This window comes from Pseudonaja textilis, chromosome 2 (assembly GCF_049901715.1).
Source record: "Pseudonaja textilis isolate UNSWEBS1 chromosome 2, rPseTex1.2, whole genome shotgun sequence".
Taxonomy (NCBI): Eukaryota; Metazoa; Chordata; class Lepidosauria; order Squamata; family Elapidae; genus Pseudonaja; species Pseudonaja textilis.
The window spans coordinates 49019657-49044564 of record NC_141991.1 but is presented as its reverse complement, the minus strand read 5'-3'; the positions used below and the strand labels follow the sequence as shown (position 1 = coordinate 49044564).

The 24908-nt window shown below is 38.1% G+C and overlaps 1 long non-coding RNA gene across 2 annotated transcripts in view; it reads right to left on the bottom strand.

The window, feature by feature from the left end:
- Nucleotides 1–559: 559 nt before the first annotated feature.
- Nucleotides 560–24908, bottom strand: part of LOC148126848 (uncharacterized) — a 75156-nt gene continuing 50807 nt past the window's right edge. For both annotated transcript variants that reach the window (XR_015741633.1, XR_015741634.1), the window contains one exon: nt 560–4720. This is a non-coding gene — a long non-coding RNA (uncharacterized LOC148126848). The remainder of the gene's footprint in view (nt 4721–24908) is intronic.

Here is a 24908-nt window from a genome sequence, read left to right as displayed (position 1 = left end):
AAAAGAAAATGGAATTATAGTTGATTGGTGGCCATATTTGCAAATCCAAAATAAACATAGAAAAGACCTAAAAGATTTTGGTTTTGACAAAGGGCAGAACCAATTAGATAAAATATTAATGGGATCGGAACAAAAACTTATAACTAAAATATATAAGTATTTATTAGATTTCAGAATGGAAGAGGAAGCAGTCAAGGGTACAATGATTGCATGGGTGCAGAATTTTGGACATCTTATAGAATTAGAGGAATGGGAGAAAATATGGAATGTAAATTATAAGTTAACAGTATCTGCAGCATACAAAGAAAATACGTACAAAATGTTTTATAGATGGTATTTAGCCCGAACAAGATTGGCAAAAATCTACCCCAACATAAGCCCTAAATGTTGGAAATGTAAAAAAAGTTGACACTACATTTTATCACATGTGGTGGTTATGCCCCGAGACCAAGACATATTGGATCCTAATCAAAAATTGGTTACAAGAGATTACTGGGTACCGGATTGAGTTCAGACCGGAAACCTTCCTTCTAGGAATCATCAAGGATAAACTACCAAAAAAGGTAAAATATTTATTGCTACACATTACAACAGCCGCCAGAATAGCCTTTGCGCAGGTTTAGAAAACACCAAGTATTCCCAACGAAGAATTGATAATACATAAAATAACAGAAAGTGCTGAGATGAATATGTTAACATTGGGACTGAAAGAAAAAGATGACTCAGAATTCTTTTTAATCTGGAACAACTGGTATAAATGGCTAACAAACAGAACTAAGAAGGGAGACAAGAAATCTAATTGAAATAATCCTTATGAGAGTAAAATGTAAATATGTAAATTATATAAAGATATAAGGATAACAGTTATATGATGTAATAAAAGAAACTTAATAAAATATATATTTTTTAAGAAAAAAAGAATCATTCCCCCCTCCCCACTGAGGCAGATTAAGTTATCTTTTCATTGTAATTTCCCCTCATTCCCCCCCAGGAGAGATTGACAGATGGCACTTCAGTTTCAATACCTCAAGAATTATATTGGGAACATTTTCTTCCCACTTGTCTGACACAAAACAGCTCTGCCATAGTTAACTTTTTATTTCAACACTGCCTTTCCTCCTCTGCATGAACACTGGAGGAGAGAATGACAAAATGTTTGGATAATTCATTCATCTAAACCAAAAATTTTCCTTATTCTTTCACTATACCAGGGATGGGATGGACCCAACCCTGTAAAAAGCCCCTTGTATTTCCAAGAATATCCAGGAGCTGCTCAATCAGCTCTTGCTTTTTATTATCTCAGAACCACAGGAAAAAAAAAACCGTCAGTGAGATATTATGTTGTATGAATCCAGCCAGAACATATGGCACCTGTTAATATTTTTTCTTCCTCAACTTACACAACAATACATACCCCTCTCATTGCCTCCTGGTCTTTATTTTTAAAAATGCATTTAGAAGGGCATGTACAGTTAACAGACTTATAAAATAAAGGGGGGGAAAGCAAAAATGACTTGAAATGTACAGCTGAAGAAATGAAACCTATGGATTCATTGGACTCCTTCATGGACGGAGAAATAAAATAGAATTAATTGGAGTCCACTGAACTCAAGCACAAAGCCAAATGTGGCCAATCTCAAAAAGTTAAGTTGGGCTAGAATTGGTTAATATTTGGATGGAAGACTTAGGGAAGTGTCAGGTTTGTAGTTTAGTCAAGATTTCCTAGAATAAGGCAATGGCAACCCATTTGTGTGCTAATGCCAAGGAAGTTGTGTGTTTATGTTCATGAGCTCATCAGGAGCGGAGCCCAACACAAAATAAATAAACCTACAGAGGCACAATTTTCCATAGGAAACAACCTGCATTCCTGCACATCTCCAAAACTATTCACGTAATCACCCTGATAAACAGGAAGAAAGGATGTGACCTCCCATTTCACTTATAATTGCAGTGTTAAAGATTTCTTGCTGTCACACAAAACGCATGAATAGGAAAATGCAAGTTATCCTTTTTCACCTGTTTATTTCCCCTGCCGTGTTAACCTTATGCATTGCTTTAGGGCATTAGCCCTAGGCATTGCTAAATGCAATGAATAGTTGTGTTATTTTATCAGCCTGCATCCATAGAGATGAAGTTTTACCATTGGGAAAAAAGATATCCATGCCGCAAAGCCTTAGTAATGAAAAGGCTCCTGCAACATATTGTTGAATTGCTGTAGGTTGTGCATCTATAGCAGTGGAAACTTTCCAAGGATGTTCTGCTACCTAATAAAGTCTAAAAATACAACAGGGTAGTAACTTTGAATAGAATCTCGGCTGCAGGAAAGGAGTTGCAGATACAAAAGGTTATCCAAGGATCCTCTGCTTGTGACTGATAAGCCTTGTGTTCTGAGATATCAACAAAGGCAGCGTTGATCTGGATCTGGGTGTCTGGAGACAAATTGGAATTAGGAAATAGCAGGAATCTACAGTTTGCTTTGAGAGTGTAAATCTTAGGTAGCACATCACATCTCTTTTCCCTATTTATTTATGTGACAAATCAATCTAGAGGGCCTAAAGAACTTACAGTGTAAGCATACAATATAAAGATCAATATCATAAATGTTAAAACGATAAAATCCATAATGTTCTAAATAAAAACTAGAAATAATAAGCTGAACTAATTTAATATGGTGCCACAGGTTGTAATTTAATTGTGGACAAGATAACAGACCTGGCCTGGACTGTATCACTGAGATTTGGCTGGATGAAAAAGAAATCCCCTCCCAGAGATTCTGAACAGCCAGGTTTTGCATTCTGCATTAGCCTGGAGCCGGGGAATTGGTGTAGCAATTATATATAGGTAGACCTCAACTTAAAACCATTCATTTAGTGATTGGCCAAATTTACAATGGCATTGAAAAAAAGTGACTTATGATTGTTGCAGCATCCCCAAAGTCACATGATCAAAATACAAGTATTTGGCATTTATGCACTTATGACAGTTGTCCTGCCCTGGGCTCCCCAATTCTAACCTTCCCACCCTGCTTCCGACAAGCAAAGTCAATGGAGGAGCACAGGACTGCATGATTCATTTAATAACTGCGCTCATTTGCTTAACAATTGCAGCCAAAAAGGTTGCAAAAATGAGTCAAAACTGCCTTGCTTAGCAATAGAAATTTGGAGTTCTATTATGGCCTTAAATCGAGGACTATCTATACTCAGAGAACCTTGTTCTTGTGAGGAGTGCTGTTTGACAGGTAGCCAGATGTAATGCCTCCCTTGTAATTCTGGACCAAAGGGATAAATTGGAGCTGCTATTGTTGTATTATCTTCCCAAGTGCTTGGTGACATTTGTAGATGCCATTACATAATGGCATCACTTTCAGAAATACACACACCATTAGGGTGGCACAGTGGTTAGAATGCAGTATTGCAGGCTGCTTCTGCTGACTGCCAGCTGCCAGCAGTTCGGTAGTTCGATTTTCACCAGCTCAAGGTTGACTCAGCCTTCCATCCTTCCAGTAGTGGTAAAATGAGGATCCAGATGTTGGGGGCAATATGCAGACTCTGTAAACCACTCAGAAAGTGCTGTAAAGCACTGTGAAGCGATATATAAGTCTAGGTGCTATTGCTATTGCTATTGTTTTAATGTCAGCATGGCTTACTATAGTTACCACTGAGAGCACCTTGTTGCTTTCCTCTGTCTTCTTGATTATGTGCCACCAAGTTGGTGTTGATTAGAGACCACACAGAATGATCTGCCCTCAATCTTGTCCTTTAGGTCAGTGGCCCCCAACCTTTTTTGTGCCACGGCCCGGTACCGGCATCACAAAATGATCCGCGGCCTGGTACCGGCATCAGCACGCATGACAAGGCAAGGTGAGTTGAGCAACCGGCCAGCCAGCTGTCTCCCGCTTCTCCCTGCCACCTTCAACTCCTCCTTTGTACCTTTTTTGTGCTTTTTTGTGCTTTTTGAATCTCCTCCGCCATCGGGACAGCTCTTCATTCGAAGCTGCCTCCCCCATTCGATGAAACTAAGGCATGAGGATTCCTTCAGGACCCAAACGCCACTTTCCAACTGGAAAAGCTCACCCAGAAGCACTTTCTCGTCGAAACAAGATGGCGGCGCCCAACAAACCGGCGGCCCGGTAGAAAATGATCCATGGACCGGTACCGGTCTGGGGCCCGGTGGTTGGGGACCCCTGCTTTAGGTCTCCCAATGGTATACTCGTTGCTGCTGTAATGGAGTCCATCCAGCTTGTTGCTGGTCGTCCTCTGTTCTTTCCTTCTACCTTTCCCAGTATTACAATCTTCTTTAGAGAATTAGGTCTTCACATAATGTATCCAAAGAAGGATAATTGGAGTCTCATCATTCATGCTTCAGATGAGAACTCTGGATTGATTTAATGATCCATTTGTTTTCTTGGCTATCCATGAGATTCTCAGGAGCCTTAGCTCAGCAAACAGTAAAGCTCAAAGGCATCAGTACTCATACATGCACAAGTCTGATATTTGTGGGTATATACACATCATGGTATTTGAATATATTTTCCAAGGCCATCATTGTTAGTGTGCAGTATAATTATTTATATGTATATAACAATAACAGTACTGTTACAATAGTGTTGGAGAAGCTGTTTTTAGCAGGTATGTGGACAGAAGATGAAGCTTCTGGATGGTGCACTGATTCTGCAGCTGTGTCCATCTGAAGGTGTTGGCAAAGCAGGATGCCCAGTTGCCTTTATATAGGGACAGAAAAGAAAAGAGACTCATTACCATATCCAGAAGGAAATGCTTTCATTTTAATTGCCAAGATTGGGCTTCTCCCTGCCTTCTTGTTACGGTAAAATACTCCCACCCTCCCCTTTTTATCATGGTGCCCCACCAGTGTTGGATGTCTATGGAAATTCTCAGTTATCCAGGTGTCCCAAAGGTGCTTTTTCAAGAGGCAACTGGATTTTCTGGTTTTTCTTTGAAGACCTTTCACTTCTTCATCTCTGAGCTTCTTGGATGACAAGGGAAACATCTTCAAAGAAAAACCAGAAAATCCAGCTGCCTCTTGAAAAAGCATCTTTGAGACTCCAGTGTTAGAGTTTCAGACTAAATTCTGGCCATTTCCAGAATTTCCAGCCATTTCTTACAGCATCTTCTAGAAGCTTCCAAATGTCAATGTGATAATAATGAGGGAAGGTTTTCTATCACCTCAGCCACGGATGGGTGATCTTAGAACCCTGATAAACATTGATGGGGAAATGTCCTCCATCATATTTTTTTTCCTCCTCAGTTCAGGTCAGTGAGCAATTTAGGCTGGAGGCTCTCTCAGTACATTGATATTTCCTAGGCTTAGGTTCATTTTTCTATGGCTGAAGGATAAGCCTAAAATAACAGCAACCCAACGATTATCCTCTTTTAAACCAATGCTAGCCCACTCTATTAATAAATTCACATGTCAGAGTGGATATCCTGAAAGGAAATGGAGAAAAGAGCTCTTAGAAAGATGGCAGAAAGGAGGTCAAATGCCGTGGGACAGCAAATGTGTCTCTCTCTGATGCTGTTCTCAAGGCTGTGGGTTATGGCACTAGGGAGCACTGTAGAGCTGGTAAGGGATTGGGGTGAACAAGACTTTTTGAGGTTCCCGTCGAATAAAAGGAGTTATCCTGTAAGGCAAGTTGTTTATTCAGAAACTAAAACAGGATGTTTCACCCTGTTAACAGGCTTATCCACAAAATAATGAGGATTAAGGTACATCCAGTTCTCTGCAGGCACCCCTTTTTCTTTACGTCTAAGTATTGCAGGAAGCCAAAGAGAGTGCAATGCTCTGTCAAGGGATGTTTATTTTATTTATATAGATATGATTAATAACAGTGTTTTCCCCCCTGCCTTCTTCCCATGATGTTGCCTTCAGCTTGTCAGCAGTCCACTAGTGACACAGATTTAAGTTATCCTTAGCTATACCAAAGTTACAGCTGGCTTTTCTCTCTTTACCCAGCAACAACCAGTAGCAGTTGTTTTGGATGTATAAAATGACCTGTAGTGGCTGGGATCAGCTTAACCTTTATTCCATTACAGCCCTTGTAGGCAAACCTCTCACCCCAGGCTTCCAAATGGTCTCTTTCACTGCCACCCTGTTCTCTCTCCCCTTCCCCCACCCCCCAAAAAGCATTGCAGAAACATGGGAGCCACACTTCATGACTGCTCAGCAGAGGGGCGTCTTTTCTCTTGTGATTATCCAGCCTTGTGTGTTTTCAATAAGGAGTGAAAGGACTGCCGTGGGATTCTGGCAGTTCTAGGAAAGCAAAGCTACTTTGCTACTGCTTGTGATGTCTTGGCGTGGGGCCAAAAGTATGCAATGTGATGCTGTGGATTGGTATGAAATGGCCAGAGCTACATGTTCCCAATGCATTCCGCTTTCAATCCCTGTTCCAGAGAGAGAAAGAGTTGCATGGAGCTTGGCATCTTTACCCCTTATGATTCTCTACTGTATCTCAGGCATTTCTCCTCTGCAACTATGAAGATGTAAGACTAATTTTCTTGTCACTTTAAATGTACTCTAATAGGCATACATTAAAATGAAATTTTGTTGCAAAGGGTCACCACCTCCAAATACACTACATAAACATGACAAACAAACAAATATGCATATACCCACATACTCACATATATTATATGACACAGAAACATCACAGTCTAGTTCAGATGTATACATATATACATGGCGAGCAAAATGAATCTTGCAAGTTTATCAGATGGATGGCATAGGGAACAAAGCTGTTATGGAATCTGGTAGTCCTGCAAGAAAACTGTTTCAGTCTCTTCCCTTCCATATGCCATTGACAGGAATGAGAGCAAGGGCTGGGATTGCACAAAATTGTAACTATGCAACAATGAAAGATAGACCAATGTTCCCCTGGCTGCCCAGAACTAGGGGAAGTTGATATCTGTGTATTTTGCATATTCATGGAACTCCTTGTGTAACATAATTGTGGTTCCAATCAGTGGTGGGATTCAATTTTTTTTGCTACCGGTTCTGTGGCCGTGGCTTAGTGGGCATGATGTGGCTTGGTGGGCATGGCTTGGTAGGTGTGGCAGGGGAAGGATACTGCAAAATCCCTATTCCCTCCCTACTCCTGGGAGAAGGTTACCGCAAAATTTTCTTCCCACCCCACTAACCTGCTTTCTAGTTCAGTTCTCCTGTGCAGGGCAACAAAAGAAGGCTCAGCCAATCAGCTGGGACTTGGAGGCAGAGAATAGATGGGGGTGGGGCCAGTTAGAGGTGGTACTCAACATTTCCACTACTGGTACTCCAGAACTGGTAAGAACCTGCTGAATACCACCTCTGGTCTCAATCACTTCTTGGTGCCTAGTCTTTATCGGTGTACAGTGAAATAGTGCAAAATCTTAAAGATGCGAAATTCCACACCACTGTTGTATCACAGTGAAGATTAAGGGATGTTTTTCTGGTGGCTGGTGCTGTTCTTAGTTCTTAAGGGATAAGCCAAATGCTTTGCTTAGTACCCTGCAGCTGCATAATCAGGAGACTATAGCTTGATAGCAAACTCAAACAGATGCACTAGAGGTAGGATAAAGGCCTCACTGAGCTTAGCAAATGTCATGCTGGTATATGTTTCTGCCAGTCTCAGTATCAGCAGAAAGGAAGGACCAGAGATGTTTCCTGAACATGAAACTAAAATGTGGCACATCACTAGTGGTCTACGGCTTAATCTAAATTAAAAGAGTTGTTCTAGTTAAACAGACAATCATTGACAGACACCTCATTAACTGGGAATTGCCAAGACATTTATTTGCCTGAGCTGAATCTCCCACAGCACTTGAGCAGGCTAATTTAGAGGGCTGGGCATGGCCATGAGGCACTGTGTTATTTCCTCCCACCCCTACCACTGCCTAACGCCTACAACTGGCCTAAGGATAGGGCCGGTCCTGAGAATAACCTCTTCAGCAAGTGTGCTGATGAAAGCACTGCTTGTTTATTAGCCCTTTAACCTGTCTTGTCTTTAAAGACTCAGGACGAATAATATTTATCAAAGAAAATGTCACCTGATGGTGATTTGTCGTACAACACAACTCACACAGTTTTGTATGGTTTTTATCCATTCCTATCACTCCTTGGGAAATGGATTAGCTGGAAAAACTAGGACATTCCCAGGCTTTGAATTTCCAGCTCCCATGTTATGCATAATTGGCCCTGGTTGTTCACTTACAAGGCCACACAATATACATGGTGCTTGAAGGAATATCCATAAAGACAGTCATAATCTATGTACTGTAACATACAAAACCCTCCATTTATGGGCACTTCAAAATCTCTTGGTGCTTCTCTAAAGAGGTCTTTAAGAAAACAAGTCCTGTTTGTCTGTCTGTCTAATTTCAATAGCCTATTGAAGGAATTGTCATAATTAGTGTGTCAACAATACCTGGAGATTGGGAGCTGGCATCGCGACAATACCGCATGCGATCTTGGAGGTCTGAGATCGCTGACGATATCTTTGCTCCTGGATGATCCTATCGGATCTAAACCATTCCAAAGAGACGGTGAAAGTGAAGAGCGCATCCTGTCGATCCCAGGGACACCGCAAAGTCCCTGGTAGATCCAGGAGATTAACTGTGGTTGAACAAGATAAAAGTGGTATGCTGAGATGGGAGATGGACAGATCAGAATTTTATCTCAGATTCCAAAAAATAGAGGAAGAAAAAGGACAAAATCTAGCTGAGATAATGATAGAAATATTGGCTGAAGCTTTGGAAATAACTGAAGAGAAGATGATGGATGGAATAGATGAGGTTTATCAAGTCTTCACAAGATACGCAATGAGAAATATCCTACCAAGAGAAGTTCACATCAGATTTACAAAGAAAGCCATTAAAACGCAAATATTGCAAGTGGCAAGACAGAAAACATTGAAATATAAAGATAAGGAGATTGTGGTTTTGAAACAAGTACCCAGAAGAGTGAGAGAGATGAGAAGAGAATACCGATTCTTGACCAAATTGCTACTTAAAAAAGAGGTGAATTATAGATGGCTGATTCCAGAAGGTTTAATGTTCACATGGCAAGAACAGAGGTACAGAATTGATTCAATTGAGAAAGCTGAATCATTTTATACAGAATTTTTCAGAGGGAAAGAGGAAGACGCAGAAAAAGAAATTTCACTCATTGAATTCCAAGAGGAATCCATGAATGACGACTGAAAAAGAGGAAGGCGCAGTAGGTGGAAAGGAGGAAGCCAAAGGACAACGTGAACCAAGATTCACGAGAGCTGCCAAACCTAATTATAAAATATAACCATGGAAGAGAAAAAATTGATTACAATTAATATAAATGGACTTAATTCAGCCGTTAAAAGAAGGAAAACTTTCCATAAATTAGAGAAATTAAAATTTGATATTATCTGCCTACAAGAAGTACATATTAAAAAGCAATATGAACAATTGTTGATTCAGCCAAAACTAGGGAAAATATTTACCTCCTTGACACAATGCAAGAAAAGAGGAGTGGTTTTATATATTAAAGAGACTATTCCAGTGAAATTGATTTATACTGATGACGACGGAAGAATACTAATGGTGGAAATAATGGATAATAATATGAAAACACTCCTGATTGCAATCCATGCCCCGAATGATAAACAAGAAGAATTTTATAAAAAATTACATATCAAAATAATTGAACTGGACTATGCTAATATAGTTATGATGGGAGATTTTAATGGAATTGTAGACAACAAACTGGACTATACAGCACAGAAAACAATAAAGCAAAACAAAAAGACTCTCCCTAAATCCTTTTTTAATATGGTAGATGAAATAAACTTAAAAGATACATGGAGAGAAAGAAATGCTAAAACCAAACAATACACCTTCTATTCAAATAGACATTTATCATGGTCCAGAATAGATATGATATGGATGTCAACAGAATCGTTAACTAATATTCAAGAAATAAATATTGAAACGAGTACTTGGACAGATCACAATCCAATGACAATTAAATGGAAGGACAAAGAAGAAGATCTAGATGGATGTTAAATAATACTATTTTAAAGGGAAATGACTTCACACAGTGGATGGGGAAAGAACTGGCTTTTTTCTTTAGAGAAAACAAAAAAGAAGATAAATCAATCCAGAATGTATGGGATATAATGAAGGCATATGCCAGAGGCTTGATAATAGACTATACAAGGAAAAGAAATACCATGAAAAGATTAGCCTCTAAGGCATTAGAGGATGAGTATAAAGGACTTGAAAAGGAGCTACAGAAATTGCCACAGAAAAAGGACATTTAGTTAAAAATGGATATAACTAAACATAAAATGGGTCTAATAGAAAAAGAAGAATTAGCACAGAAAATTAGAGGTGCTAAACAGAATTACTTTGAAGATGCAAATAAACCAGGTAAATGGTTAGCATATAAATTGAGAAAGGAGAAAGAATCAAGGAAAATATTGCAATTAATAGATGATCAAGGCCAAGTTTGCTATGGTAGTAAAGAGAAGAAGGAAATCATTCGAGACTATTATGGGAAACTATTCACACCAGAGAATATTGATGAGGAAAAAGTCAAATAGTACCTACAGAATGCTAAGTTACCCCAGATACCTAAAGAGATTGAAACAATGTTAGAAAGCAATATAACAATGATGGAGTTAACTGAAGCACTCAAGAAGCAAAATAATGGAAAGGCACCAGGCCCAGATGGACTTCCGGCAGAATTTTACAAAACATTACAAGAATCGTTGAGTCTTCCATTGCTAGAAGTTATGAATGAAGAAGTTGCTAGAAGTTAAAGAAGAGGATACCTAAATCATCGTCAGAAGCTTATATTACACTTGTTCCAAAAGAGGAGGCCGATCCATTACAAATCAAGAACTATAGACCTATTTCCCTACTAAACGCAGATTATAAAATTTTTGCTTCAATATTGGCAGAAAGACTTAAAAAATACTTAAATAATTTTATCCATCCTGATCAAAATGGATTTCTGCCAAAGAGACAAATTAAAGACAATATGAAAGTAATCTTGGATACTTTGGAATATTACGAGGCACATCCTGAAAAACAAATGGCTTTGATATTTCTAGATGCACAGAAGGCATTTGATAATGTGAATTGGTGATTCATGTTACTGCTGTAACAGATGGGCTTTGCTAGAAAATTTATTCAAGCAATAGAAGCTATATATAATAAGCAAACGGCAAAGGTAATGATAGAGGGAGAACTGACATACTCTATTGATATAAGAAAAGGAACAAGACAAGGGTGCCCACTGTCACCTTTGTTGTTTGTGTTAACTTTGGAAGTGCTAAATAGAAATATTAGAGATGAAAAGAATATAAAAGGGATGAAAATTAAAAAGGGAGAATTTAAGTTGCAAGGATTTGCAGATGATCTGGTTTTTATTTTAGAAGACCCACTAGAAACAGCATCAAAATTGATAGAAAAGATAGAGACATATGGAAAGGTGGCTGTTTTGAAAATAAATAAAGATAAGACAAAGATCTTGACAAAGAATATGCTATCAAGACAAAAGGAAGAACTGGCAGACCTACTGAAAATTCAGGTCACGAATAAGATCAAGTACTTGGGGATATACTTGACAGCAAGATGCAGTACACTAAAAGAAAATAATTATATCAAACTTAAACAGCAGATAGCGCTAGATTTGGCGAAATGGGAAAATTTACAACTGTCATTAATAGGGAGAATATCAACAATCAAGATGAATATATTACCCAGAATTTTATATTTGTTTCAAACAATTCCAATTAGGCTTGGAAAAGATTACTTTGAAGATTTAAATAAAATTGTGTTGAAATTTATATGGCAAGGTAAGAAAGCGAGAATAAAGTTAAAACTTTTGCAAGATGCTAGAATAAGAGGAGGATTTGGTTTGCCTAATTGGGAGTTGTATTACCAAGCTACAAATTTGATGTGGGTTAAGGAATGAATAACATTAAGAAATACCAGTTTGTTGACATTAGAAGGACATGATCTGTTGTTGGGGTGGCATGCTTTTCTATGGGATAAAGGAACTAAAACACAGGGTACTTTAGAAGACACTATATATGGGAGTCTCTGTGGTTAAACTGGGAGAAGATTAAAAGACAATGTTATTTGAAAATTCCAGTCTGGTTATCGGCTATTGAAGCATTTTCTTATCCTATAATATACAAAAAGGAACAAACAGTTAGATATGACAGTTAAATACAGTTACATATGGTGAAATATTGAATGAAAAGGGTGAACTTAAATCTATACAAAAACTAGAGGAACAAGGTATAAAGATGAATTGGTTTTCATATGCGCAAATACATTCAAGGTATGATAAAGATACTAAAACAGAAGGTTTCTATGATAAACTGACTGATTTAGATAAGATTTTGACAGGTACTGATGAAAAGGTGATTAAAAAATTGTATGGATATTTATTAGAAATTAAACTAGAAGAAGAACAAGTTAAAGAAACTATGATTGCTTGGGGGAAGAATTTTGGATATGGGATTGATCTAGAGGAATGGCAAAAACTGTGGTCTCAAAATTATAAAATGACAATGTCAACAGCATATAAAGAAAATTTGTATAAGATGTTTTACAGGTGGCATTTTCCCCTGACAAGAATAGCAAGAATGTTCAAGAATAAATCCGAAAAATGTTGGAAATGTCATCAGACACCTGGCTCATATTACCATATGTGGCGGACTTGTGCGGATGCTAAAAAATACTGGACTAAAATCCACACATGGTTGGAAAAAATGACAAAAAAACATATAGATTTGAAACCAGAGATATTTTTATTGGGAATTTTACCTGAAATATATAGTAAAGATTTGAAATACCTGATTGTAAATGTATTAACAGCGGCTAGGATTGTATTTGCTAAAAACTGGAAAAATGAGAAAACACCATCACAGGAGGAAATCATTAAGAAAATATTGGAATGTGCTGAAATGGGTAGATTGACATTTGAAATTAGAGAACAAGATGATAAACAATTTTATAAAGTTTGGGATCTATTCTATCAATGTTTAGACAATAAAGAACAGTAATGAAATATGTAGACTTTTGGAAAATACTAAATATATAAAGATGTATTCTTTTCTTATTATATCTACAAAATGATTTTAGGATAGATTTGGGAGGATAATATGAATTGTTATAAAACAAATTAAGTAAAATATGATTACTTCCTAAAGCATGAATGAATAAAAGTATAGTCAAATGATTGATTAATAATGATACCAATGTATTTAATATTGGACTGAAAATACGAGATCATATACAATGTGGTTGTGATTGAGGACTGCAAAATGGAAGGACAAAACAATTTGTGAACCAACCGGCACACTGTATGTACGTATATGGAAGATGGCCCGGTGTTTTTATGTTTTGTTTGTTTATGTTTGTTTTAAAAACCAATAAAAATTAAAAAAAACAATACCTGGAACTTTTTATCCAGGAATTTAAGTGAATATTATAGTTGAAATGGGGTGGGGTGGGGTGGGATGGAAGGACAGTTAGAATTGATGCATAAACATGCCTGTATAGAGTGCAAACTTTGGGAATTTAAGGAACTCCAGAGAAATCAAGAGGCAAATATCAGGAGTTCAAAACACATAAACAGATATGTTCCAGAGAATTGGTGGGCCAGAAAAAAGCATCCAGTTGCAAAAGTCTTCTACTAAATATATTCTACAGCACTGGAATTGACAATTCTAGGCAAACAAACCTAGACTCACAACCAGTGGTGGGATTCAATTTTTTTTTACTACTGGTTCTGTAGCCGTGGCTTGGTGGGCATGGCAGGGGAAGGATACTGTAAAATCTCCAGTCAGAGGTATTGCCGGTTCTCTGAACTACTCAAAATTTCTACTACCTGTTCTCCAGAACTGGTCAGAACCTGCTGAATACCACCTCTGTCCACAACAAATAGGATCGCAGAGGTCTTATCTATCAGAGCCCTTTGTGTAATTCTTTTACCTTTCCCTCACTGAAGTGTATTTTTGTCTCACATTGTATTCCCTGTGCAATGTAATAATGAAATAGGACCAAAAATAAAATGTTCCATGCACCAAAGTCTTTTATTTGGCTTCCCTGAACCAACAGAAGGAAATTCTGCAATATTTCAGAAATCACATCCGTCCGCGATTATCTTTCATGAGAGTATATTTATAACAGGCTGGGAAAATGGTAGCTTTCCCATCGTTCTGGAATTACAAAACCAAATATGAAGTCCATGTGGAAGTTATCAGGAGCTATAGTTTATCAATATTATGGGCCACAATTTTCTATTTTGGGATCTCTTTATTACTGTAAATCCATTGCCATGCCATATTACTTCTGCCTTTATGTTATGAAATGTTACAGACATTCCTCCATATCGTTTCAGGTTTGTAATATTCTAATTTCTCTTGGATTTCTGCAAATTTCCCTTTTCTAGTTTCTTATCCTGCAACTACTATTCCCTTATCTCTGTTTGGATGTGTATTACCTCCACATTCAGTTTCTCATTGTTCAACTCTAGGGATTTCCAACCAGATAGCTTCTTTATCTCTCTCTCTCTTAATTGTGTGTGTGTGTGTGTGTGTATGAAATATTGCAGAATAGCAAATAGAAAACAACCATATTTTCTTTCAGAGTCTTGTTTTAGAAATACCTGTGTATTTTGAATTCCTAATCCTAGGCTTCCAAGGAATGCAGCCCTCCTCTTTAAACAGCAAAAGCAAAAACTGTAACTGTATTAGCTTCTTTAAAGCAGAGGCAGAAGCTTATCCACAAATATAACAGTAACATTTGATGGGAATAATCATAAGAATGAGAGAAGGATGTTCCCTTCTCCAAATAAACATTATTTGAAAATTACACGGTAAAATAAAAATATTGGGAGCCGGGCTGAAAGTGGGTATCTATGTATCACAATCGTATTTGGATTACTGGCATCAAAATATAGATCCCTAAAAGGGACCAGGTAAGGACTTTTCTTGGCTCTTCTTCAGTTCAGGATAGGTTAACTGAGAATACGTAATTCCAAGATCTGGCTTCTTAATTATCCAAGAATAACAAACTGGGCCAAGTTTCCAGATTATTCAGCAGTCTGACACTTTAGGAAACTCTAAAAATAGCCTTCTGTAAAGACCTGGGCTGATCTCTGGCTCCCATGCTTTCAGGAGGATTCAGAAGGATTGCTATTGCTCTCATGTTTTCTTTAAAGCAAGAGGAACTTGCTTAGAGGAAGAGGAACTTAGATTAATTTGTCTGATAGTTAATTAACATTGTTTGATTGCTATTTAAAGTAAAATCAGCTTGCCTAACATAATGAAATAAAGTGTTCTTAAATGATGATGCTTATCCTAGAAAACAAGTCTCTGCGTTCCTTAAGTTACAAAGAAAGAAAGAAATGAAATCAGGCAGACTTCTATAACGCATACAGCCAAAACTCTTTCGACTGATCGACGTTTGTATATTGTCAACAAATTACCAATCACAAGTGAAAAAGGATATCCTTTGAGAATAAAAAACCAGCACGGGTGACATAGGGCTAAGAATGTTTTTTTCCCCTTGAGGGGCATTTGAGGCTTCCCAACTTCAGCTTCCCTGAAACCAGAAGCAGTCAGATCACAATTAGTAACATGCACCCTGGCCAAACCTAAGGGGAATGCGGAACGTTGCAAAGAAGAAGCTGACTTTAATCTGTGGCAGGTTTTCCCATCACAGGATTGCCAGGAGGAGAAACAATTACAGACAAGGCTGATTTTCCTTCAAAGGGCCCAGATTGCTCTGTGCTCTGGAACCAGCAATTCTTTTTAAAGAGCAAGAGGGGTGGTTTAAGAATGACTGGCACTGCTATCCTAAGGAGAGCAGGAATTAAAAAAAAAAAAGCTGGCAGAGCTCCATGGAAGCTGAGAAACTGTAACAGAAGGACATCAGTACAAGCTGGGCATTAAGTATGTCAGGGAAAATTCTACAAAAAACAACAACAGAAAACATGCTGGTTTTGTGGCCTATGCTTGGTGCCCACCCTCCACCTTAAAAACATAACCGGAATGCTTGACTTCAGGTCTAGTGAATACAACTCTAGCTGTGCTTTGGATTTTTGCAATCTAGATCTAGTCTCAACAAAACATTTTTTTCTCTTGAGTACAGTAAATTGCCAATCTGAATAGAAACCTGAAGGTCACCTTTTATAGAACCTTTAGGCTCTTTAGGGTGCTTTATGATTCTGCACTCAATTTTGGATTTCGTCCCTTGGTTATTAAGTGTTTCCTTCCTTCTGTCTTTCCCCCATGTATTTTCTTTGATCTTTTCTTAAAGAAAAGAAACACAGTTTAACTAAGCCTAAAGAAAACATTTTAATAGTATGACTCTCATAGGGTGGATCATAATCTGCTTGCCAGTTGAAGACCATTGTCCCAAAAGGTTTGTGCCTTTAATCATTGTCTAGGTCTAGGAGAGTGACTTTTTTCATTTGGATTTTCTCCCTTCTACACCCTGTTAAATTTGGCACTATAACATATTTTCATTCTCAGAAGAGGATGTTGCAACTCTTTTGCTAGTCACTTATAATGAGTTCCAGGATTTTATCTCCAGTTCAAAGACCACTACTGGAACTGTGCAACTTAGTTGAGTGTAACTATTAGCTCTGGATAATTCTGCACCAAAGCCATAACAGCTGTTCCAGTAAATTGGCATATTTCCTTCCGTGTATTTGCTATGCAAAATTAATTAAAGACTGCTTCAACTACTTCAACAGGGCTGTTATTTAGGATTCCTCATATCTTCAAAGATGTTTGTTCCTAGATATATTTGATCAAAACAGGTTTGTAACAATATTGTTTCAACAGAGAACAGAAAATTACTTCTAGCCACTTAATATGTTTGCCTTAGGTTTTGTTAGTCACTTCCTATTTCCTCAAAAGGTTACATTGCAAGGCCACTATCAATCATACAAAGTTTCGTTTCCTTTGGATAAGAAACTAAAGGAGATTTCATGTTATTTTTATTTACACTACTGTTTCTTTATTTTTCTTCTTCTACAAATATACAGACAAAATACAGTTATACTCCCATAAGCAGATGACACATCACAAACTTGACATTGACAGGAAAAACCCTCCAGGGTTGACTTCAAAGGGATCCTTCTTCAGCAAAGCGAAACGGCCGAGTCTCAGTTCATCAAGTGATTCAGTTTTATTTTCATGGATGAAACAGAAACAGTATGACTGCTTTCACACAACACGATTAATCCAGTCATAGCTTGTTGCTTTTGCTATATATTTTATTTTATTTATTTTGTCAAGCAATTATAAGATAACAGGTATAACATAGTTATGAATACATGAAATGGATACATATAAGAAAAATAAAAAGAAACAAATGGAAGGCATGTTGGTGCGCTTATGCACCCCTTCTACAGACCTCTTAGCAGGGGTGGGATTCAAAATTTTTAACAACCGGTTCTGTGGACATGGCTTAGTTGATGGGCGTGGCTTGGTGGTCATGTGACTGGGTGGACATCATGTGACTGGGTGGACATGGCTTGTGACTGGGTCATGTGACTGGGTGGACGTCATGTGACTGGGTGGATATGGGTATATATTCATTAATCACCTATCCATTAAATGTTATTGGCTGGGTGTGGCCAACTCAATATCACTCACATCGAGGCATGCATCTCCTCGCCTGGCCTTTCATGATTGTGGCTGCAACAGTTGTAAGTGTGAAAAAAGGTCACAAGTCACTTTTTTCAATGCCATTATAACTTTGAATGGTCACAAAGTACCAGCAAAAGAGGGAAAGAAAACTCCTGAGACAGGAAGTCTAGTCCTGCCAAGAATGTAATAAGGGTTAACAGAGAGGCAGTTTCTGTAAGCAACACCAGAATGCTTCCTTCCTGCCTTCCTTACAGGATTAGGCCACTAATTTCTTCTAACAACCGGTTGTCCCAATTGCTTAGAATGTTAACAACCAGTTCTAGCAAATAGGTGTGAACTGGTAGAATCCCACCCCTGCCTCTTAGAAAAGGGGTGAGGTCAATAGTTGACAGTCTAAGGTTAAAGTTTTTGGGGTTTGGGGAAGAAACCACAGAGTCAGATAGAGTATTCCAGACACTGACCACTCTGTTGCTGAAGTCGTATTTCCTGCAAACAAGTATGGTGCGGTTTATCTTGAGTTTGTATCTGTTGTGTGCTCTTGTATTGTTAGGGTTGAAACTGAAGTATTAATTGACTGGTACGACATTGCAATATATAATTTTATATGCTATACTTAGATTGGACCGAAGGCAGCATAGTTCTAGGTTTTCTAGGTGTAGAATTTCAAGTCTTGTGGCATAAGGTATTCTGCAATGATTAGAGGAGTGGAGAACTCTTCTTGTGAAATATTTCTGGACTTTCAGTGGCAAATTGACATATTTCATGTTTCTAAGGGGACATGCCACCTGTGGGTAAAATAAGAATCCTCTTTTTGTATGTATGTATGCATATGGAGGATGGCTTGATGTTTTTATATTTTGTTTGTTTACGCTTGTTTTTAAAAACCAATAAAAACTTTTAAATAAAAGAATCCTCTTTTTGCTCACTTTTTCTTAAACTTTGTTTAGCCTATTTGGGGACTTGGACTTCATCTCAAAAGAGCAGCAAATTCCACAAATAGACTCCAGCTATTGCAATACCAAAATTCAGTAGCCTGGACAGGAGAGATCCAGGAGTAGAAAAAAAAGAAATCTTTGGCAGAAGTGTGTGTGCATGAAGCCCTAGGGTCATTGCACAAACCCAAAATTCCTTGAAGAGAAAGGTCATCTTTATGTGGAACTTAAAAAGTTGTAATGCTGCCTATTAGCAGTTTCTTTGAGTTTAGTGTTATGACTTGTATGCACTTTCAACAAAACAAATTATCAGATCCGTGTACCTGTCATTTCTTTGGTGGAAGAAGAAAAAGGGGGGGGGGCACTGATGGAGAAATCCTTTCTTGATGTAACCTGAATATATTTAATCTTATATCAAATTCGTATAACCTACACATGATACAATGGAGGGAGGAAACCCAGATGGCTGGAACCTATAACCTCTGAGAGGCACAGCCAGGAAATGAGAAGACCATAAAAATTCCACGGTGAGATGTGTCCTGGGAACCTCTGGAAAAGTTCATTCTGAAAGGGGATGGGGGAAAATTAGGTATGCCCTGGGAAACTGTGAAAAAGATCATTCCTTACAAAAGAGGTGTGGGGGGGAATTAACATACTGGCGTTTGTTTCACTAAATACACGTCGAGATAAGGGGAGGGATTCTAAACTCCCTTATCTCTCCCTGTATGCCTGAGAGACCTTAGATGCCACTTTGAACCACTACATAAAATTGTCTCATCTCAATAAAGGATTCCTTTTGATACGTTTGGTTTTCAGAAGTTCATTCTTGTTAATTGAATGGAAAAAAGTTCTGTAGCCTGACACAAATATATTTAGAATCAGTTTGGATTTAGAACACTTTCCAGGTACTGTTGCATTTCTGTTGAGGTAATTCCCCATTAGGAGAATGAGCGCATACAGGGAGACGTATTGAGAGATGTGTTTGAATAATACACACACAGCACACAGATACACTGTACAGTAAATCTAGGTTTTTACTTTCAGAAAGGTTTAAGCAAAGTTCAAGATAAGCAGTCTAAATCAGTCAGTTTTCAGTCCAGGGATAATCTAATATCAAAGTCCAGTGTCAAAAACAGTTCAGTATCAGACTTACATCAAATCCAAGAATAGCAGTCAATCAGGAGGAACGGCAAAACTCTCCAACAGAAGGAAACAGAGACTCACTGAGACACACACTCTTCTGAGACTAAGACTAAGACTAAACAACCCAGATTTCTGGCTCCATCTTATGGCCGTTTGAGAAACCACACCCAATTACAGTTTTTTCATTTTCTTAAAGATACAGTTTTAAAATGTTTATCCTGGTTTATATATTTTCAACCCAAATACCTGTTAGGTGACTTATATTCCTAACAATTTCTCCATTTCTGGCATGAGGCAAGCAAAATTCACAACTGCTTTTCACAGCATTAGTAATGACTTAAATAAACTGCCCACCCAGCATTCCCCTTACAAAAAGAAACTGGCTTACACCCACTTCTGCCTAAATAGGGGGAATTCAACAAAATTCAACAAAAATATTTCAAGGATAGCTTTATTAGCATGGATTGGATGTCAAGGAAAGCACAGATTCCTTCCATCAAGTCATGGGGGAAGCAATGCATCTTCAAATAATAACTAAAGAAAAAAATGGCAATGAACTCACTTCAATCATATTTCCGACTTCTTGCTAACAAGTTTCTCCTTCAGAGGGTTGAAGAAAGGACAAGAAGATTATCTATCTTGACAGTAATCAATAAGGAGATTAGTTGAGGTAATGGAAGTAGCAGAACCATTGGGGGAATGTGACCCTTGTAATTCTTGATTTTAAGGAAAATTAAGGCTAAAATTATTATTATTATGGTTCATTGCACAATCAGCCAGAAGTTCAGACTAGATTTGGCATTATCAGATGTTTAGACTGTACATAACATTTTAATCCACTTATCAACACATTATCAAGGATCTGGGATAGGCAGGTGTTGTTGTGTGATGATGTTAAAGGTATCATTATTATGGTTGGTCTCACAGTCAGCCATATTTTTGGACTAGATTTAGCATTTCCATTTATCAAGTTCTTCTCAAGGACCTGGAATAGGTAGACTTTGTAGTTCAATGGTGTTAAAGATATCATTGCAGGATATAAACAAAGGTTTGGAACCTTTGTTCCAAACAAAGGTGCTTTTTGCAATTGACTGATGATGATCCCATTTTCTTGTCAGTGTTAAGGATGTGGGTTGCCAGATGTACATAAAAAACTGAAGGTTTTTTTTAGTTAACATCCCCAAAACTCCTAGGAATTGTATCATCCAAACATTAATCAGGACCAATCTTGCTTTCTTCTGTGATTAACTGATTTTAATCTACTGCTACTTGTTGGGATTGCAAACATCACATACTCATCGCTGTCTTGACTTTAAGGATGCAAACTAGAGGACAAGATTCTCCTGCTGCTTTCTTGTCATAACTACCCTGTGAGGTCCTTTCAACAAGAGCTACTAGATTTTTAAGAAGATGAACAGGAAGCAACCGTTTGAATGAAACATGGAGTGGCTAAATGGCTCAAACTGGGAAAGGAGTGCACCAGAGTTGTATACTGCCAGCTTGTTTGTTTAATTTAAAAGTAGAAATACATTTTGAGAAATGCTGGAGTTGAAGTAATAGAAATAGAAATGAAAATTGCTGGGGTGGTGTGGTGGGGGAGTCACAACTCAAATATGTGGATGAAGCCTGGCTGGAAATAAGAAGGATTTATAGAAACTCTTATTAAAGTAAAAGAACAGTGTGCAGAAATTAGTCTTTTGTGATGACACAAAACAAAACTTCATTACCATTATGATAAGAGGCAATGCCACTTCAGTGCAAATAGTTGATATTTTCCTTGAGTAAAAAATCCACAGAGGCATTGATTAGTAATGATAAAATGAAGAGAAAAGCTATAACAGATCTAAACAAAAATCTTAGTGTGGAGACATCATACTGACCATAAAATTACATATTCTTCAACTCATGGTTTTCCCAACTGCAACATATGGCTGTGAAACTTAGATAACCAAAAAGAGTGTAAGAAGAAAAATCGATGCATTTTGTGCCTAGAACTGCAAAAAGTACAATTTATTTATTGACTTAAAGTCAAGTAGATTATTTTGGACATATAACATGAAGGTAAGAATGACTAGAGAAGCCCCTGAAACTTGGAAAAATGGAATTCAGTTGAAAAAAGAGGGTGAGGGAAGACATGGTCACAGTATTTTCAAGCCACAAGAAAAATCTTAGAAATACTAAAAGAGAAAGTTACTGAGAGACAATCCTTGTAGAACGGTGTGTCATCAATATCCAGAAGTTTAAATAACTGAATACCAAAATCAGATCAGGACTGCATGCACAAATTGGGGTGGACACTAGATGTCAGCAAAAAAGAATGCACAGGAGTCTATCTGTTTGCTGACATCTAATGGTTGTCCAGTATTTAAATACTGCAGTAGAAATAGGGATTGTTCTAAAATTGTTCAGAAATTTCATGGCTGAGTGAGTATTTGAAGGTGGTTGACAAAATCTTAGCTGAATTTGGTCTTTGTTTAACTGACATAAGTGCATTTGATACATACAGTACATACATTCTAAATAGCTTGAGGAAATAATAGTCCAACCTATCAGAAGCAGTACCATTAAAGACAGTTTAGGAATACAGGTGAAAAAAGGCAAGAAAATGGTAAGACAACACATATCCACTCCAGATGAGTTCAAACCACCAGGACTAAATGGATTACATCCTGGAGTTCTAAAGGAGATGGCAGACATGATTTTGGAACCATATCTTTCAAAGACCCTGGAGCAATGAGGAGCTAACAGAGGATTGGAAAAGAGCTGATATGATTCCCACGTTCAAAAAAGGAAGAAAAAAATCCAGATCAAGGAAACTACAGACCAATCAGTCTGATATCAATACATGGAAAAATCCTGGAAAAGATAATCAAGCAACAGATCTACGATCACCTAGAAACAAGCAAAGCTATTACTAGAAGCCAACGTAGGTTTGTGGTGGCAGAGTGGTTAGAATATAGTACTGCAGGCTACTTCTGCTGACTTCTGGCTGCCAGCAGTTTGATTCTCACTGGCTTAAGGTTGACATCCTTCCATCCTTCTGAGGTCAGTAAAATGAGGACCCAGATTGTTGAGGGCAATATTATGCTGACACTGTAAACTGCTTAGAGAGGGCTGTAAAGCACTGTGGTATATAAATCCAAGTGCTATGGCTATTGGTATTGCTATTGTCAAAAACAGATCATGCCTGACAAACCTTATTGCATTCTTTGACAAAGTGACTAAATTAGTGGACCAGCAAATTGCTGTGGAGATAGCAGTAAGGCATTTGACAAAGCAGACACAACCTACTTCTTTGTAAATAGCATCCCTGACAGATGGATTCGTGACTGGCTGATCAACCACATTCAATATGTAGTCCTCAATGGAACTGCATATACATGGAGGGAAGTATGCAGTGGGGTATCCCAGTACTCTTCAACATCTTTATAAACAATCTAGATGAGAGGATAGAAGGGGAACCTATCAAATTTGCAGATGACATTAACCTGGGGGAAAATAACCAACACTTTGGAAGATAGACTAAAAATACAGAAGGGCCTTGACAGCCTTGAACTCTGGGCCTTAGATAGCAAGATGTAGTTCAGTAATTTAAAGTAAGGTTTTACACTTAGGCAAGAAAAATCAAATTCACAAGTATAAAATAGGTGATAACTAGCTCAAGAGCAGTAACAGGTATCTAGGAATCCCAGTGGACAACAACTAAATATGAGCCAGAAGTGTGGTACAACTGCCAAAAAGCAATGCAGTCCTAAGCTGCATCAACAGAGTGATAGTATCACTCTGGATCTGATATTCTACAACCTTTGCTCATTCTTTCCCAGGTTGGTGTTAATTATCTTCTTCTTCTTCTTCTTCTTCTTCTTCTTCTTCTTCTTCTTCTTCTTCTTCTTCTTCTTCTTCTTCTTCTTCTTCTTCTTCTTCTCCTCCTCCTCCTCCTCCTCCTCCTCCTCCTCCTCCTCCTCCTCCTCCTCCTCCTCATCCTCATCCTTCCCCCCTCCTCCCCCTCCTGTGTGGAGGGAGATACAAGTTCTGGCACTAAAGTTTTAGTTCTGACACTAGCACTCTTAGAGTAAAACTTTCTTTAATCTGATATCCTGTGAATGACCTGGAGTGGAAGAAAATACCAGTGGCCTTTTAATGTAACCTTCAGCAACTGTCTGGAAGGCAAATGCCAGTTATGACATTTCTAGAATTCAGCACCTACCACTTTAACTGGTCATGAAGCTTTGATGTTTAACATCTGCTAATAATAAAGCATTTTATTGATACTAATAAAGGAGAATATTTGTAGCTCAGGGTTGACAGGAGGGCTCCTTGGTGCTCTCTGAGCTCGCTTAAACCCATAAAATAAACCGACATAAAACAGTGCTCTTTACTAGCACTGATGATGTTGCCTAGTTTGGGTAATGAGCACAGAGATCACCAACGAGCCCTCATTTTATTGATGCCTGACCTTCCCTTTCTATTTACACCTGATGTACGCTATTGCAACCCTCCCATTCTTCTATTCATTTCCTCTTGATTTTGTCATGGTGATGCAGTAGTCAGGTGTGAGATATCGGTAAAATCTTTCAAGGACTTGCCACAAGACAGGATGGTGGAGGTTTTCTCCTGAGGCTATTTGGAGTTCTAGAGTCACCTATGCCTCATCATCTCACAAGCTCATGAGCGCAAGAACACAGTTACAGCATAGAGACCTGAAATAAATATTTATAGGAGGAAATACTTAGACGTCATTATCAACCTTGATGCTGACAGTGGGTTGAACCACATGAGATAATTGTAGTTTGTTCTTCCCTACTTTACAGCTAGTGCAGCAGCAAATGCCGTGTAGATGCAGTTCGCAAAGTTTAGCTGTAAGGAAAGGCCAATAAAATGGGGGAAATCTAATGTTATCTGTTATCTGTATGACACTTTTTTTCCTTTTTCTTTGTAAGCAGCTGGACCCTGAACTTTTGAAAGCTTACTATAAATAGTTCAAATGACTCTTTTATGGACTAGGCAGCTCTAGGTCTCACTGTCTTAGCTGCACCCATTTCCAGCATCAGAGTAAAACCCTTTTCCGGCATAGAAGGCTTTCTATGTCATCGCCTCCTGAGGCTGTAAAATAGGAACAACCCACCTGCATTGCTACCACACACAAAGAACAGCACGTCAAGTCGCTAAAATAAACAGAGAAATTCAGC